This window comes from Nematolebias whitei, chromosome 18 (genome assembly GCF_014905685.2).
Source record: "Nematolebias whitei isolate Nwh7 chromosome 18, NemWhi1, whole genome shotgun sequence".
NCBI lineage: Eukaryota > Metazoa > Chordata > Actinopteri > Cyprinodontiformes > Rivulidae > Nematolebias > Nematolebias whitei.
The window spans coordinates 11,165,854-11,181,533 of record NC_056515.1 but is presented as its reverse complement, the minus strand read 5'-3'; positions in this window follow the sequence as shown (position 1 = coordinate 11,181,533).

Sequence of the window (15,680 nt, the reverse complement as noted above, 5' to 3'; positions counted from 1 at the left end):
GGCGTGGCATGGAGGCAATCAGCCTGTGGCACTGCTGAGGTGTTATGGAGGCCCAGGATGCTTCGATAGCGGCCTTAAGCTCATCCAGAGTGTTGGGTCTTGCGTCTCTCAACTTTCTCTTCACAATATCCCACAGGTTCTCTATGGGGTTCAGGTTAGGAGAGTTGGCAGGCCAATTGAGTACAGTAATACCATGGTCAGTAAACCATTTACCAGTGGTTTTGGCACTGTGAGCAGGTGCCAGGTCGTGCTGAAAAATGAAATCTTCATCTCCATAAAGCTTTTCAGCAGATGGAAGCATGAAGTGCTCCAAAATCTCCTGATAGCTAGCTGCATTGACCCTGCCCTTGATAAAACACAGTGGACCAACACCAGCAGCTGACATGGCACCCCAGACCATCACTGATTGTGGGTGCTTCACACTGGACTTCTGGCATTTTGGCATTTCCTTCTCCCCAGTCTTCCTCCAGACTCTGGCACCTTGATTTCCGAATGACATGCAAAATTTGCTTTCATCTGAAAAACGTACTTTGGACCACTGAGCAACAGTCCAGTGCTGCTTCTCTGTAGCCCAGGTCAGGCGCTTCTGCCGCTGTTTCTGGTTCAAAAGTGGCTTGACCTGGGGAATGCGGCGCCTGTAGCCCATTTCCTGCACACGCCTGTGCACGGTGGCTCTGGATGTTTCTACTCCAGACTCAGTCCACTGCTTCCGCAGGTCCCCCAAGGTCTGGAATCGGCCCTTCTCCACAATCCTCCTCAGGGTCCAGTCACCTACTCTTGTTGTGCAGCGTTTTCTGCCACACTTTTCCCTTCCCACAGACTTCCCACTGAGGTGCCTTGATACAGCACTCTGGGAACAGCCTATTCGTTCAGCAATTTCTTTCTGTGTCTTACCCTCTTGCTTGAGGGTGTCAATGATGGCCTTCTGGACAGCAGTCAGGTTGGCAGTCTTACCCATGATTGTGGTTTTGAGTAATGAACAAGGTTGGGAGTTTTTAAAAGCCTCAGGAATCTTTTGCAGGTGTTTAGAGTTGCGTCGTTGATTCAGATGGTTAGGTTAATAGCTTGTTTGGAGAACCTTTTCATGATATGCTATTTTTTGGAACAGGCACTTTGGGTTTTCATGAGCTGTATGCCATAATCATCAGTATTAAAACAATTAAAGACCTGAGGTATTTCAGTTGGTGTGCAATGAATCTGAAATACATGAAAGTTTCATTTTTATCATTACATTATGGAAAATAATGACCTTTATCACAATATGCTAATTTTTTGAGAAGGACCTGTACATACATATACATACATATATACAAACTGGATTCCAAAAAAGTAGGGACACAACAAATTGTGAATAAAAACTGAATGCAATGATGTGGAGGTGCCAACATCTAATATTTTATTCAGAATTGAACACAAATCACAGATCAAAAGTTTAAACTGAGCGAATGTATCATTTTAAGGGAAAAATCTGTTGTTTCCAAATTTCATGGCATCAACAAATCCCAAAAAAGTCAATTTTTACCACTGTATGGCATCCCCCCTTCTTTTTACAACACTCAACAGACGAGTGGGGACAGAGGAGACCAGTTTCTCAAGTTTAGAAATAGGAATGTTCTCCCATTCATGTCTAATACAGGCCTGTAATTGTTCAATCGTCTTGGGCCTTCTTTGTCGCACCTTCCTCTTTATGATGCGCCAAATGTTCACTATAGGTGAAAGATCTGGACTGCAGGCTGAAAACAGGAAGGGAGATAGTCTGCTTAATGTTAGGGGACAGGTTGTTCCAAAGTTTGGAGCCCATGACTGAAAATGCCCGATCACCTCTGAGCTCAAAAGGTCAAAAACATAGACTGAAACATGACTATAATGCAAAGATTAATACCGGTAGTCTCTTTAAGGGCACAAACACATCTGTCCATACTGTTTTAGCATATCTTTTTATTTTCAGAAATTTTTGTTTATCACATACTAAAACAAGTATATATAGTACACTAGACAGTTGGTTTTAACTAAATCACATTTCAAGGAAAAAAGTTTGAATGAGTTATGTCTGCATGTATATGTACAGCCATCCATTTGTTTTCTGTACAAGCTTTTTTCCTACTAAATTTTTGAACCGTGATACAGTTTTAATTTATTTCAGTGCACAGGAGTGCATTTACTTTGCATGCTTGAACTAGTTTGTCTAAAATGATTGAATAAAGTATCTAATACAGCATCCAAAATGCTCATAAATCCAATTTTTTTTTCTTCTGGAAAAGTCAAGACATAATCAAGATATAGTCTAGACAATTATCTCAGGTCAGTAATTTCAATCCACAAATTCAAATTAGACTGTTCAACAAAGTGGGTTAAAAGCAACGACTCAGTAGCCAGGCAGGCTGCAAAGGAACCAATATATATTTTTTGTTTCTTTGTGTTTTCAGTCGCATAGCTTGGGCAGGACCTGAGCTTTCACCGCAAAACTTCACTTTTTAACTTTCTTCTCTTTCATGATCTTCTTGCTCTCCTCTCTTCTGCGTTTGTTGACTGGGTTGCGTGGGTCATAGATCTCAAACGTGTCCTCATCTTGCATGTTGGCATCCTTGACTTTTCTGGTTTGCTCATCAAACTGCAGAACGTGGGCCATCCTAAATTAGCAGGAAAGAGGTGGAAAGTGTTCAAAGAACTGCATCAAAGGACCCACTAAATCAGCTCTATGAATATATGCAACCCCTGTCAAAAATAATTGAATCACCACTCTTGGAAGATGTTCTTTAACTTACTTAACTTACTTTAACTTAAGATCTGCAAAATAGTAGCTAAAAGATAAGATCCACAAAACAGTCATTCCTAATAATTATATTGTATAACAACAGAAACTAAAAAGTCACTGGAGCAAATTAGTAAGAATAAGCAGATTAAGATCAACCTAGGGCAGCACGGTGGCGCAACTGGTAGAGCTGCTGCCTCTCAGTGAACAGGTCCTTGGTTCAAACCCCGGTCCAGGGGCCTTTCTGGGTGGAGTTTGCATGTTCTCTCCATGCATGCGTGGGTTTTCTCCAGGTACTCCGGTTTCCTCCCACAGACCAAAAACATGCATGTTAGGCTGATTGGTAACTCTAAATTGTCCCTAGGTGTGAGTGAGAGCGTGAATGGTTGTTTGTCTCGTTTGTCTCTATGTGGCCCTGTGATGGACTTGCGACCCATCCAGGGTGTACCCCGCCCTTCGCACAGTGATTGCTGGACATGGGCACCGGCGACCCCCGTGACCCAAAAATGGAACAAACGGGTAAATATAATGGATGGATGGATCAACCTACAGGGATAAAAAAAAAAGTTGACTGATTGATTGCTATAATCAAGAAGGCTGAATTTTGTCATGAGCAGAAAAGGGAATAAGCAGTACTCCGATGTACCTTGTCTTAGGGATTTGAATAGTGAATGTTTGCAGTTTTGGATATCAATGTTCTGGATTGGAATCAAACGGAGAATGCAAGTAAACCTAAATGTTTTTGGTGCAAAATATTCAAGTGGGTAGAAAATACACTGTGGAGGGAGGTTTTGTGGCTTGTCTGAGGCAGCACAGAGTGAAGGATCCTGGAGAGTGGAGGAAGCAAATTTAACTACCACCAGGTGCAATAGAGGAGCCAGGGGGTGGCCAATGATGGCCTTGACCACCAAATCTTAATCTTAAGCCACCCCAATCATTTGAGAAAACTATACTTTTAATCAAAATAAAAACTAGAAAGCATAGTTTCCTCAAATGATAAGGGTGGATGATATACATGCATATAGCTATCTTGAATTTTGACATGAAATGCCAATTTTTGAAAGGAACCTTTCTTATGCCTACATGCAGCCACACACCAAAATGGAATTTGGTACCTCACATTTTCCCAAGTGAGGCTGCGGTAGCTCAGTGGTCAGTACCGTGATCTTGTAATCCTGATTTTGCAGATACAAACCCAGGTTGCGTCAAGAAGGGCATCTGGCATAAAACAACTGCCAAATCTTTCATGTAAGTTCACTTGCTGTGGTGATCCCTGAAGAAGGGAGAAACTGAAAGAAACATTTTTCCAAGTCATCATGCTTACAACAAGCACTGACAGACAGATGGGGGCTAGTTCCAATTCCCCCCTCTTTGCCTCTTTGCACCCTGATCATTTGATGATCTTTGGGGTGACCAAAAATTAAACTATGGTGTCCAAATCCACCATTGGCCACAATATGGCTCCACCATTGCATCTGATGGTAGACAAATTTGCTCCCTTCACTCTCCAGAATCCTTCACTCTGCATTGCTTCAGTCAGATGGGAAAAAAAAAAAAACTACCTCTGTCCTTCTAAACAGTGTAATGCCTACCCACTTGAGTTTCTTGCACCAAAAACATTGTTTACTTGCATTCCATGTTCAGTTCCAGCACAGAAAAACATTAATCTCCAAAACTACAAATATTCACTTTTCAAATCCCTCAGAGAAAAGGGACAACAGCATCCTCCTTGTTTTTATTTTAAATTGTAACCTCATTTTTCTTTGGTCATCTGTTCTTTTCACTCATCACAAGTGTATGTTAACATCAACACACATGTATTGTGCTTGTTTAAATTTAACAGGAATTGTGACAGCTCATCTAAAAGGCCACAATTAGACACTGCCAGATTATGAAGATTCCTTCTGTGTGAGTAGGCCATTTCTAATAAGTCAAGCATTCTTGTGTGTGTGTGGGGGGGGGGGGGGACCAGAGATGAATCCAGTGTCCTGAAATGATGACTAAATGTTTATTCAGCTGGGCTCCTCTGAAAAGTCCACTGAAATTCCTCAGTAGGATGGGAGGGAGGGGTTAGAGCATCATGTTTACAAAACCTCCAGGTGGGTTGAGATAAGATGGCCTGTCATGGAGCCGAATTCAGATAAACACAATTGTTTTGGGGACAGGCAGAACTTTAATGACATCTACCTTAAGTCTTTGTCGGTCCTCTCAAATTCAAAACATCCAAATTTAATGAGCATACCAATGGAACGTGCCTGAGAATAATCCCCGAGATCTGATCCATTCTGCCAAGAGTCTAGGTGCTCGAGGCACGAACCAAGCCATCACATAAGGCAGGCAGCGTGACCAGTTCCGGATTTGCTGCCGACGACTTCCTTGTTTGTTGATAGACCAGGAACCAGCTGAATCCAAAAAGCAGGAACCAGTTATCATAAATCCAATTATAAATGCGTCCTTAAAATCCACAGATGACAGCAGAGATAGACACGTCATCAAGTCTTCAAAGTCGATGAGATATCCAGCTGCGTGCGTGCCAACAGGGCAAATCGGCTCATCTAAAACCTGTCTACTCTTCAAAGAAATGTTATAAATTGTGTTGAAGACCAACTGACCAAATCCAAGTCCATAGTTATGATTCGGAAGATTTGTAGAGGACAAGCTCTAAAGCAGTTTCACAGACAGACAGAACAAAAGCAAAGTGGAGAGGGAGAGGAGGAGACATCCAACCTAACTATAGGATTTATCAAGGAGTCTTAAGCCCAATCTTAAAACTGGACAATGTGTAAGCCTCACAGACAGAAACTGGAAGTTGGTTCCACAAGAGTGGAGCCTGATAAGTCAAAGACCATCCTCCCATTCAGCTTTTGTAAACACTAGGGACCATGAGTAAGCCTGCAATCTGAAAGTGAAGTACTCTGTTAGGAAAATATGGAACAACAAGATCTCGAATATAAGATGGAGCTAGGTTGTTGAGAGCTTTGTAGGTTAGAAGCAAGATTTTGAATTCAATTCTGGACTTGACAGGGAGCCAATTGAGAGAAGCTAAAACTGGAGATATGATCTCTCTTACTAAATCCAGTTAAGACTCTGGCAGCAACATTTTGGATCAACTGAAGACGTTTTAAGGAAGTATTTGGACATCCAGATAATAAACCATTGCAATAGTCCAGTCTAGACGTGACAAATGCATAGGCCAGTTTTTCTGCATCATTTTTAGATAAGATGTTTCTAATTTTAGTGATATTAAACAGATGGAAGAAGGCAGTTCTAGTAACGTTTTTAATGTGGGGGATAAAAGACATGTCCTGATCAAAAATCACACCAAGATTTTTAACATTAAAGCTGAAGGACAGTTCTATTTCGTATACGCTTCGCCCTTTAAGAGCTGTCGCTTAGTGGGTTTATCCCGTCATGCAAAGCATCGCACTGAAAAATTTATTCCATGCCCACCTGCTGTGTGGGCCCCATCCGGTCCGTATAAATTACGTTAAGAGCGGGTAATCAGCTCCCATTTTTCTTAAGCAAGCTAATAGCACTGTCAGAAGAACGAAGAAGGGAAGTTGTCTAGCTTGACCAGCTTAACCTTTGTTGAATGCCTGAGGCCTCGCCACGCCAACCTCCTGCTGTCCCAGTGAGTTCTCCTCCCCAAGGAGAAGCAGAAGAGCAGTCTTGTTTCAAGGTAAGCGCCGAGAAATATTTCTCAGTGGCGGGTCGCTATACGCTGGACGACGCCATCTTGTAATTTTCCTTTTATCGCCGACTCTCGGAGCGAATCGGATGGCTCCTCCGGGACAGACGATGTCAGCAGCAGCCCCCTGCTGCTCACTCCCTCCTGGAGAGCGTAGTGTCGGAACGAGGAGGGCTGAGCGAATGCTCACCCCTCCCCGGACCTTTTTCGCATCAGTGGCTACACTGCTCCCAGCCGTCGGTACCCTCCTCTGGAGCTGCCCGGCATAATCCAGGAGGCAGCTGACACAAAGGGACTTTTTCCATCCCTCTCCTTCCTCTGCCTAGATCGGATGATCTAGCGGGAAGGTTTCTGGGCTCCACCCCGGCTCGCCGTCCTGATCCCATCTGGCCTCGTTTCCCAGCAGTGACGTCCTACTGGAACAAGGCTGCAGCCGGTCATGGTAGATTGAGGGCACCGGTTCCCACATTCACGCCCATCACCAGAGTGGAGGGGTTTCACCGAGCGGAAATTCCCTCGGTGCCCCCCTGGAGCCGAGCCTGGCGGAGGCTTTCGGAGCAAAGATGTCAAGGTTGGACCAGCGTCCTGCGCCTCCGTGTAAGTATGATCAGATGGTGACGTCGCTCTCCAACTGAGCTCACCAGTGTGCGTTCCAGGCGGCCACAGCGAACAATATGTTACGCTGCTGGCATACAGCGTTCAAGAGGCTGGAGGAGACGTAGACCTCCTTCTGCTAGGCAGCTGACGTCATCCTCAACTTGTGCGCCTCTTCTGTTTTCTGCCGGTCTCGCATCACAGCCCGGAGGACGAGGTTTTCCAGAGGTCCACCTGGCTCATCACTCCACCTCCCTCTCGGAGGAGCTACAGAAGGTTTTTTGTTGGAGGGCCCATCAGCGACGGACGCGCTGTTCGGGACAAATTTCAAGACAACGACAACGCGTTCCATGGCTGCAGCAGCGTCTACCCGCTCCGCTACGCTGCCAGCCCCGCCCGTCAGACATCAGCCTTTCTCATCCCGGCAACCGGAGGTTCAGCATTTCCCTGAGATCGCCAACAGGCGGCTCCCTGGGACTACAAACCGCAGAGCTCACGGGGGAGAACATTCAAAATGACGGTTTGCGGAGGATGTGTGTAAAGATGACACGAGTTTTTGAAATAAAACATAATTTAATGATTAAAGTGTCTGATTTTAGCCAGTCTGTCAGCTCGGATGACCTCACAGCGGCTCCTTCACACATCCTCCACACAAAACGAGCCGGTGGCCTTTAAGAAAAAAGGTTTTTCAGAATCACCGCTGCTCCAAAATAAACACGAGACACTCGCATGACACAACAGTCGAAAGCAAATGTGGTCCGCAGAAAGAGTCCAGTGGAATAACGCGTTTTTAGCCCGAGCTGCATGCTTCTCACCGCAGCGGTGTCAAACGTGCACTCCCGCGACGCCATCAGCCTTCACTCAAATGGCGCTGCGTTGATGAAGGCGTGCACACCGCTCCACAGCGCTTGCCGGCTCGCATCAGCATAAATGTGAGACCGCAGAACGAGTCCAGTGAGAAACCTCGCTCTCAGCAGGAGCAGCACGTGTCTCACCGCAACGGTGTCAAACGCGCGCTTCCGCAACGCCAACAGCTTTCACTCTAACGGCGCTGTGTTGATGAAGGCGTGCACACCGCTCCCCAGTGCTCGCCGGCTCGCATCAGCATTAAGGTGAGACCGCAGAACGAGTCCGGTGAGAACCTTGCTCTCAGCAGGAGCGGCACGCGTCTCACTGCAGTGGTGTCAAACGCGTGCTCCCGCGGCGCCTGCAACCTTCACTCAAATGGTGCGGCGTTGATGAAGGCGCACACACCGCTTTCCAGCGCACGCCGGTTCACATCAGCATGAATGTGAACCCACAGCCTGAGCGCGGCACAGAGGCGCGTTCAGAACCCTTTCGAGGAAGCCTCGCCTTGGGTCTCGCGAAACACATTTCCGCGGTGCATGATAGTGGTCGGGCGGTAGACTGACTGACGTCTGTATGAAACATGATGCACCACCTAAATGCACGCCCACTCCACGAACGTCGCACGAAGTGGCTGCGAACATGCTCGCCAGACAGATGGATGACCAAGCTGATAAGCAGGGGTTACATGCTGCAATCCGCAGCTCGACCCCCTCTGTTCGGAAGAGTTTTAGAGACGGTCCTGTCATCACCAGACCAGGTCTCATCCCTAAATGCAGAAGTCCAGGAACTTCTGGTTAAAGAGGTAATTTCCAAAGTTCCAGACGGAGAGGAAAACACAGTTTTTTTACTCACGTTACTTCCTGGTTCCAAAACTGACCGGAGGAACGAGACCGATTTTGGACCTGTCAGTTTTCAACAAGGCGATCGTGGACAGATCGTTTCACATGTTGACAACCAGACAACTGTTGGACAACATCCAGAAAAATGACTGGTTTAGTTCCATCGATCTGAAAGACGCCTACTTCCCTTGCGCCTCGTACTCTCTCAAAGTGTGTGGAGACAGCCTTGCAACCATTACACAGAGCAGGGATGAGAGTTTTGTTTTACCTAGATGATCTGTTGCTGCTATCATGCTCCAGACGGGAAGCAGCAGCATAGGCTCAGGTGTTGACATCACACCTGCTAAATCTGGGCTTCGCCATAAATTGGGAAAAAGCTCGATTCTCCCGGCCCAGATGATCGTTATCTGGGAGTGGAACTAAACTCGACCACCGTGAGGGCTCGTTTATCACAGACGAGAATCGACACTCTAAGAGTCCAGCTCTGCCACGTAAGACCAGGCAGAGTAGTAAAAGCTATTTCCGTCATGAAGCCGTTAGGAACGATGTTGTCAGCTCACACAGTGGCCCCGCTGGGTTTACTCCACATGCGACGCCTCCAGAGATGGTTTTGCTCGTCTACGCATGGATCCGGTAAAGCAAAAGAGACAGATGATCACTGTTCCTCCCTCCGTGAGAACAGATCTCTGACACTGGGAAAAAACCCTGGTTCTGTCGGAGGGAGTCCCTGTCTGCAGACCTACGTCACACGTGTCAGTCTTCACAGACGCGTCGTTGTCAGGTTGGGGAGGACATGCCTATCTCGAGCTGTAGGGGCGCTGTGGCCTTCTCACACAACAGCTCATATAAACGTTCTGGAATGTTGCACGGTTCTGAATGTGATTCAACACTTTGCTCCTGTGCTGCAGAATCAACACGTTTTGATTCACACAGACAACAAGGTTACTACTGCTTACATAAACCAGCAGGGGTGTGTGCGCTCAGCCCAAATGTTACAGATTGCGAGAAAACTACTGTGTTGGGCACACCAAAATCTGCTCTCCATCAGAGCAGTGTACATCCCCTGTGTTCTGAACAAGGGGCAGATGTTGTGTCAAGGGGCGGTCCGCGTCACGGGGACTGGACCCTCCACCCCGATCTGATGGCCCAGACGTGGCTGAAATTTGGCAAAGTGGCTGTGGAACTGTTTGCGACACGAGAAAACGCTCAGTATCAACTATGGTTTTCACTGAGCCCACGAGACGAACCACCGCTGGGGGTGGACGCGTTTGTTCACAGCCCATGGCCCAAAACGCTTCTTTACGCATTCCCCCCACCTCCTCTGATATTACGGTTTCTGAACCGAGTTCAGGAGGAGGGATTGACAGCTCTCCTGGTGGCTCCCGAGCGTGTGAACGCACCATGGTTCCTGGTTCTCCGACGCCTGTTATTCGGGCGCCTGTGAAAACTGCAGTGGAGGGAGGATGCTCTCCTCCAGGCGGGAGGAGCGATCAGGAGTTACCCAGACATAGGACAGCACCTGTGGGTCTGGCCGCTGAGCAGATCCGCTTAGAGAGGATGGATCTCCTGCAAGATGTAATGCGTACAATCCAGGATTCACGTGCTGCATCCACCACAGTGCTGTACACATCAAAGTGGACAGCTTTTCAGCACTGGTGTACAGAGAAAGGTTTAGAGACCACCTCATGTCCACTAGGCGGTGTGCTGTCCTTTCTGCAGCAGCTGATGGACAGAAATTTGGCGTTCAGCATGATTAAAATGTATGCTGCAGCCATCTCTTCTTGTCACGAAGGTTTCGGAGACAGAACAGCTTTTAATCATCTGTTGATGAAGCATTTTTTTAAAAGGTGTACAGAAAAAGCTGTAGAGGCCACCTCATGTACACTAGGCGGCGTGCTGTCCTTTCTGCAGCAGCTGATGGAGAGAAATTTGGCATTCAGCACGATTAAAACGTACACTGCAGCCATCTCTTCCTGTCACGAAGGTTCGGGGACAGAACAGCTTTTAATCATCCGCTGATAAAGCGTTTTAAAAAGTTGTACAGAGACGCAGGCCCGTTTCACGCCCACTCGCTCCACAGTGGGATTTAACGCTGGTCCTGCGGGCCCTGATCAAAGCTCCGTTTGAGCCACTGAATCAGGTTACAATTAAATTATTGTCTCTTAAAACAGCCCTGCTGTTGGCTTTAACATCCACTAAGAGGGTGAGTGATTTATCTGCCTTCTCTGTCGCTCCGTCATGTCTTAGAATTCAGGCTGACGGCAGCTCAGCTGATCTAAGACCGAATCCAGCTTTTATGCCTAAAACATCACTAGCTCTTTTAAATCAAGAGTGATATCATTGGAGGGGTTTTTTCCCTTCCCCCCACAAATCAGAAGAAGAAACATCTTTCCATCTGCTCTGTCCTGTGCGGGCGTTGACGTGTTACATAGCGCGCACAACTGCAATGAGGCAAACTCAACCTTTGTTTGTGCATTATAGAGATGCGTTTGCAGGTCGCCCGTTATCCACCCAGCGCCTGTCACACTGGCTGTGTGAGGCCATTTCTGAAGCCTACAGAGCATCACATTTAGAGCCTCCTATCAACCTCAGGGCGCACTCGACCAGAGGTATCGCATCTTCGACTGCTTTACATAATGGTATGACAGAAATGGCCTCACACAGCCAGTGTGACAGGCGCTGGGTGGATAACGGGCGACCTGCAGAGATGTCTCTATAATGCACAAACAAATGTTGAGTCTGACGCAGTGTGGCCATGCGTGCTACGTAACATGCCAACGCACGCACAGGGCAGAGAAGATGAAAAGATGCTTCTTCTTCTGAGTTGTGGGGAGGAGTGAAAAAAACCCTCCAACGTTATCATTCTCGATTTAAATGAGCTTGTGATATTTTTAGGCAGAAACGCTGGGTTAGGTCTCAGATCAGCTGAAACTGTAATCAGCTTGAAACCTGAGGCATGATGGAACAACAGAGAGAGCAGATAAATCACTCCCTCTCTTTGCAGATGTCAAAGCCAACAGCAGGGCTGTTTTAAGTGACAAGAATTTAATTGAAAAACTGTTCTGTCACCGAAGCCTTCGTGACAGGAAGAGATGGCTGCAGCATACGTTTTAATTGTGCTGAATGCCAGATTTCTGTCCATCAGCTGCTGCAGAAAGGACAGCACGCCACCTAGTGGACATGAGATGGCCTCTACACCTTTTTCTGTACACCAGCGTTGAAAAGCTGTCCACTTTGATGTGTACAGTGCTGTGGTGGAGGCAGCGTGTGGATCCTGGATTGTGCGCACTACTTCTAGAGAGACCCATCTTCTCTAAGCGGCTCCGCTCAGCGGCCAGACCCAAAGATGCTGGCCTATTTCTGGGTGGCTCCTGATCGCTCCTCCCGTCTGGAGGAGAGCACAGTCCCTCCACGGCAGTTTCCACGGACGACCCGATAACAGGCATCGCAGGATTGGAAACCACGAGGCGCTCACATGCTCGGAGGCTATCAGAATGGCAGACAGTTTTTCCTCCTGAACTCGGCTCAGAAACCGTGATATTAGAGGGAGTGGGGGAAAAGCGTAACGGAGCATTTCGGGCCACGAGCTGTGGGCAAACACGTCCACTCCTAACGGTGGATCGTCTTGTGGGCTCAGTGAGAATCATAGTTGACACTGGGCATTCTCCCGTGTGGTAAATAGGTCCACTCCTGCTCTGCTAAATTTCTTCCAGATCCGAGAAATCAGCTCGGGATGGAGACTCCAGTCCCCATGGCGCGGACCGCCCCTGGACATTATGTCCGCTCCTCTGTTCAGGACGCTGGGGATGTACACTGCTCTGATGGAGAGCAGGTTTTTGTGTGACCAACACAGCAGCTGTCTCGCAATGTGTAACAATTGGGCTGAGCGCACGCCCCCCTGCTGGTTTATGTAAGCTGCAGTCACCTTGTTATCTGTGTAGATGAGAACATGTTGATTCTGCAGCAAGGGAGCGAAATGTTGAATCACATTCAAAACCGTGCGACATTCCAAAACATGTATGTGAGCTGATGTGTGAGCAGGCCACAGTGCCCCCACCGCCCGTGACTGAAATTCTTGCCCATTCTTCCATGCAAGACAGCTCGAGCTCAGTGAGGTTGGATGGAGAGCGTTTGTGAACAGCAGTCTTCAGCTCTTTCCAAAGATTCTCGATTGGATTCAGGTCTGGACTTTGACTTGGCCATTCCAACACCTGGAAACATTTATTTGTGAACCATTCCATTGTAGATGTGTCTTTATGTTTTGTATCATTGTCTTGTTGGAAGATAAATCTCCGTCCCAGTCTCAAGTCTCTTGCAGACTCAAACAGGTTTTCGTCCAGAATGGTCCTGTACTTGGCCCAATCCATCTTCTCATCAATTCTGACCATCTTCCCTCTCCCTGCTGATGAAAAGCAGGCCCAAACCATGATGCTGCCACCACCATGTTTGACAGTGGGGTTGGTGTGTTCAGGGTGATGAGCTGTGTTGCATTTACGCCAAACATATTGTTTTGCATTGTGGCCAAACAGTTCGATTTTGGTTTTATCTGACCAGAGCACCTTCTTCCACATGTTTGGTGTGTCTCCCAGGTGGCTTGTGGCAAACTTTAAATGACACTTTGTATGGATATCTTTGAGAAATGGCTTTCTTCTTGCCACTCTTCCATAAAGGCCAGATTTGTGCAGTGTACGACTGATTGTTGTCCTATAGACAGACTCTCCCACCTCAGCTGTAGATCTCTGCAGTTCATCCAGATTGATCATGGGCCTCTTGGCTGCATCTCTGATCAGTCTTCTCCTTGTTTAAGATGAAAGTTTAGAGAGACGGACGGTTCTTGGTAGATTTGCAGTGGTCTGATACTGCTTCCATTTCAATATGATTGCTTGCACAGTGCTCCTTCCGATATTTAAAGCTTGGGAAAGCTTTTTGTATCCAAATCCGGCTTTAAACTTCTCCACAACAGTATTTCGGACCTGCCTGGTGTGTTCCTTGGTCTTCATGATGCTCTCTGCGCTTTGAACAGAACCCTGAGACTATCAGAGAGCAGGTGCACTTATACAGAGACTTGATTACACACAGGTGGATTCTATTTATCATTATCAGTCATTTGGGACAACATTGGATCATTCATAGATCCTCACTGAACTTCTGGAGTGAGTTTGCTGCACTGAAAGTAAAGGGGCCGAATAATATTGCACGCCCCACTTTTCAGTTTTTTATTTGTTAAAAAAGTTTGACACATCCAATAAATTTCATTCCACTTCACGATTGTGTCCCACTTGTTGTCGATTCTTCACAAAAAACTAAAATTTTATATCTTTATGTTTGAATGTGGCAAAAGGTTGAAAAGTTCAAGGGGGCCGAATACTTTCGCAAGGCACTGTATACATACAAACTGGATTCCAAAAAAGTTGGGACACTAAACAAATTGTGAATAAAAACTGAATGCAATTATGTGGACATGGCAAATGTCAATATTTTATTCGTAATATAACATAGATGACAGATCAAAAGTTTAATCTGAGTAAATGTAACATTTTAAAGGAAAAATATGTTGATTCAAAATTTCAGTGTCAACAAATCCCAAAAAAGTTGGGACAAGTAGCAATAAGTGGCTGGAAAAAGGAAATTGAGCATATAACGAACAGCTGGAAGACAAATTAACACTAATTAGGTCAATTGACAACATGATTGGGTATAAAAAGAGCTTCTCAGAGTGTCAGTGTCTCTCAGAAGCCAAGATGGTAAGAGGATCACCAATTCCACCATTGTTGCGCAGAAAGATAGTACAACAACACCAGAATGGTGTTACCCAGCGTACAATAGCAAATACTTTTAAGTTATCATCATCAACCGTGCATAACATCATCAAAAGATTCAGAGAATCTGGAACAATCGCTGTGCGTAAGGGTCAAGGCCGTAAAACTCTACTGGATGCTCGTGATCTCCGGGCCCTTAAACGTCACTGCACCTCAAACAGGAATGCCGCTGTCAAGGAAAGAACAGAATGGGCTCAGGAATACTTCCAGAAAGCATTGTCAGTGAACACAATCCACCGTGCCATCCGCCGTTGCCAGCTGAAACTCTACAGTGCAAAGAGGAAGCAATTTCTAAGCAAGCTCCACAAGCTCAGACATTTGCACTGGGGCAGGGGTCATTTAAAATGGAGTGTGGCAAAATGGAAGACTGTTCTGTGGTCAGATGAGCCACGATTTGAAGTTCTTTATGGAACACTGGGACGCCATGTCATCCGGACCAGAGAGGACAAGGATAGCCCAAGTTGTTATCAACGCTCCGTTCAGAAGCCTGCATCACTTATGGTATGGGGTTGCATGAGCACTTGTGGCATGGGCAGCTTGCATGTCTGGAAAGGCACCATTAATGCAGAGAACTATGTTCAGGTTCTAGAACAACATATGCTCCCATCTAGACGTCATCTCTTTCAGGGAAGACCCTGCATTTTTCAACACGATAATGCCAACCACATTCTGCAGCAATCACAACATCATGGCTACGTAGGAGAAGGATCCGGGTACTGAAATGGCCAGACTGCAGTCCAGATCTTTCGCCTGTGGAAAACATTTGGCGCAAAATAAAGAGGAAGCTGCGACAAAGAAGGCCCAAGATGATTGAACAGTTAGAGGCCTGTATTAGACATGAATGGGAGAGCATACCTATTTCTAAACTTGAGAAACTGGTCTCCTCTGTCCCCAGACGTCTGTTGAGTGTTGTAAGAAGAAGGGGGGATGCCACACAGTGGTAAAAATGGACTTGTCCCAACTTTTTTTGGGATTTGTTGACGCCATGAAATTTGGAAACAACAGATTTTTCCCTTAAAATTATACATTCTCTGTTTAAACTTTTGATCTGTGATTTGTGTTCTATTCTGAATAAAATATTAGATGTTGGCACCTCCACATCATTGCATTCATTTTTTATTCACAATTTGTTTAGTGTC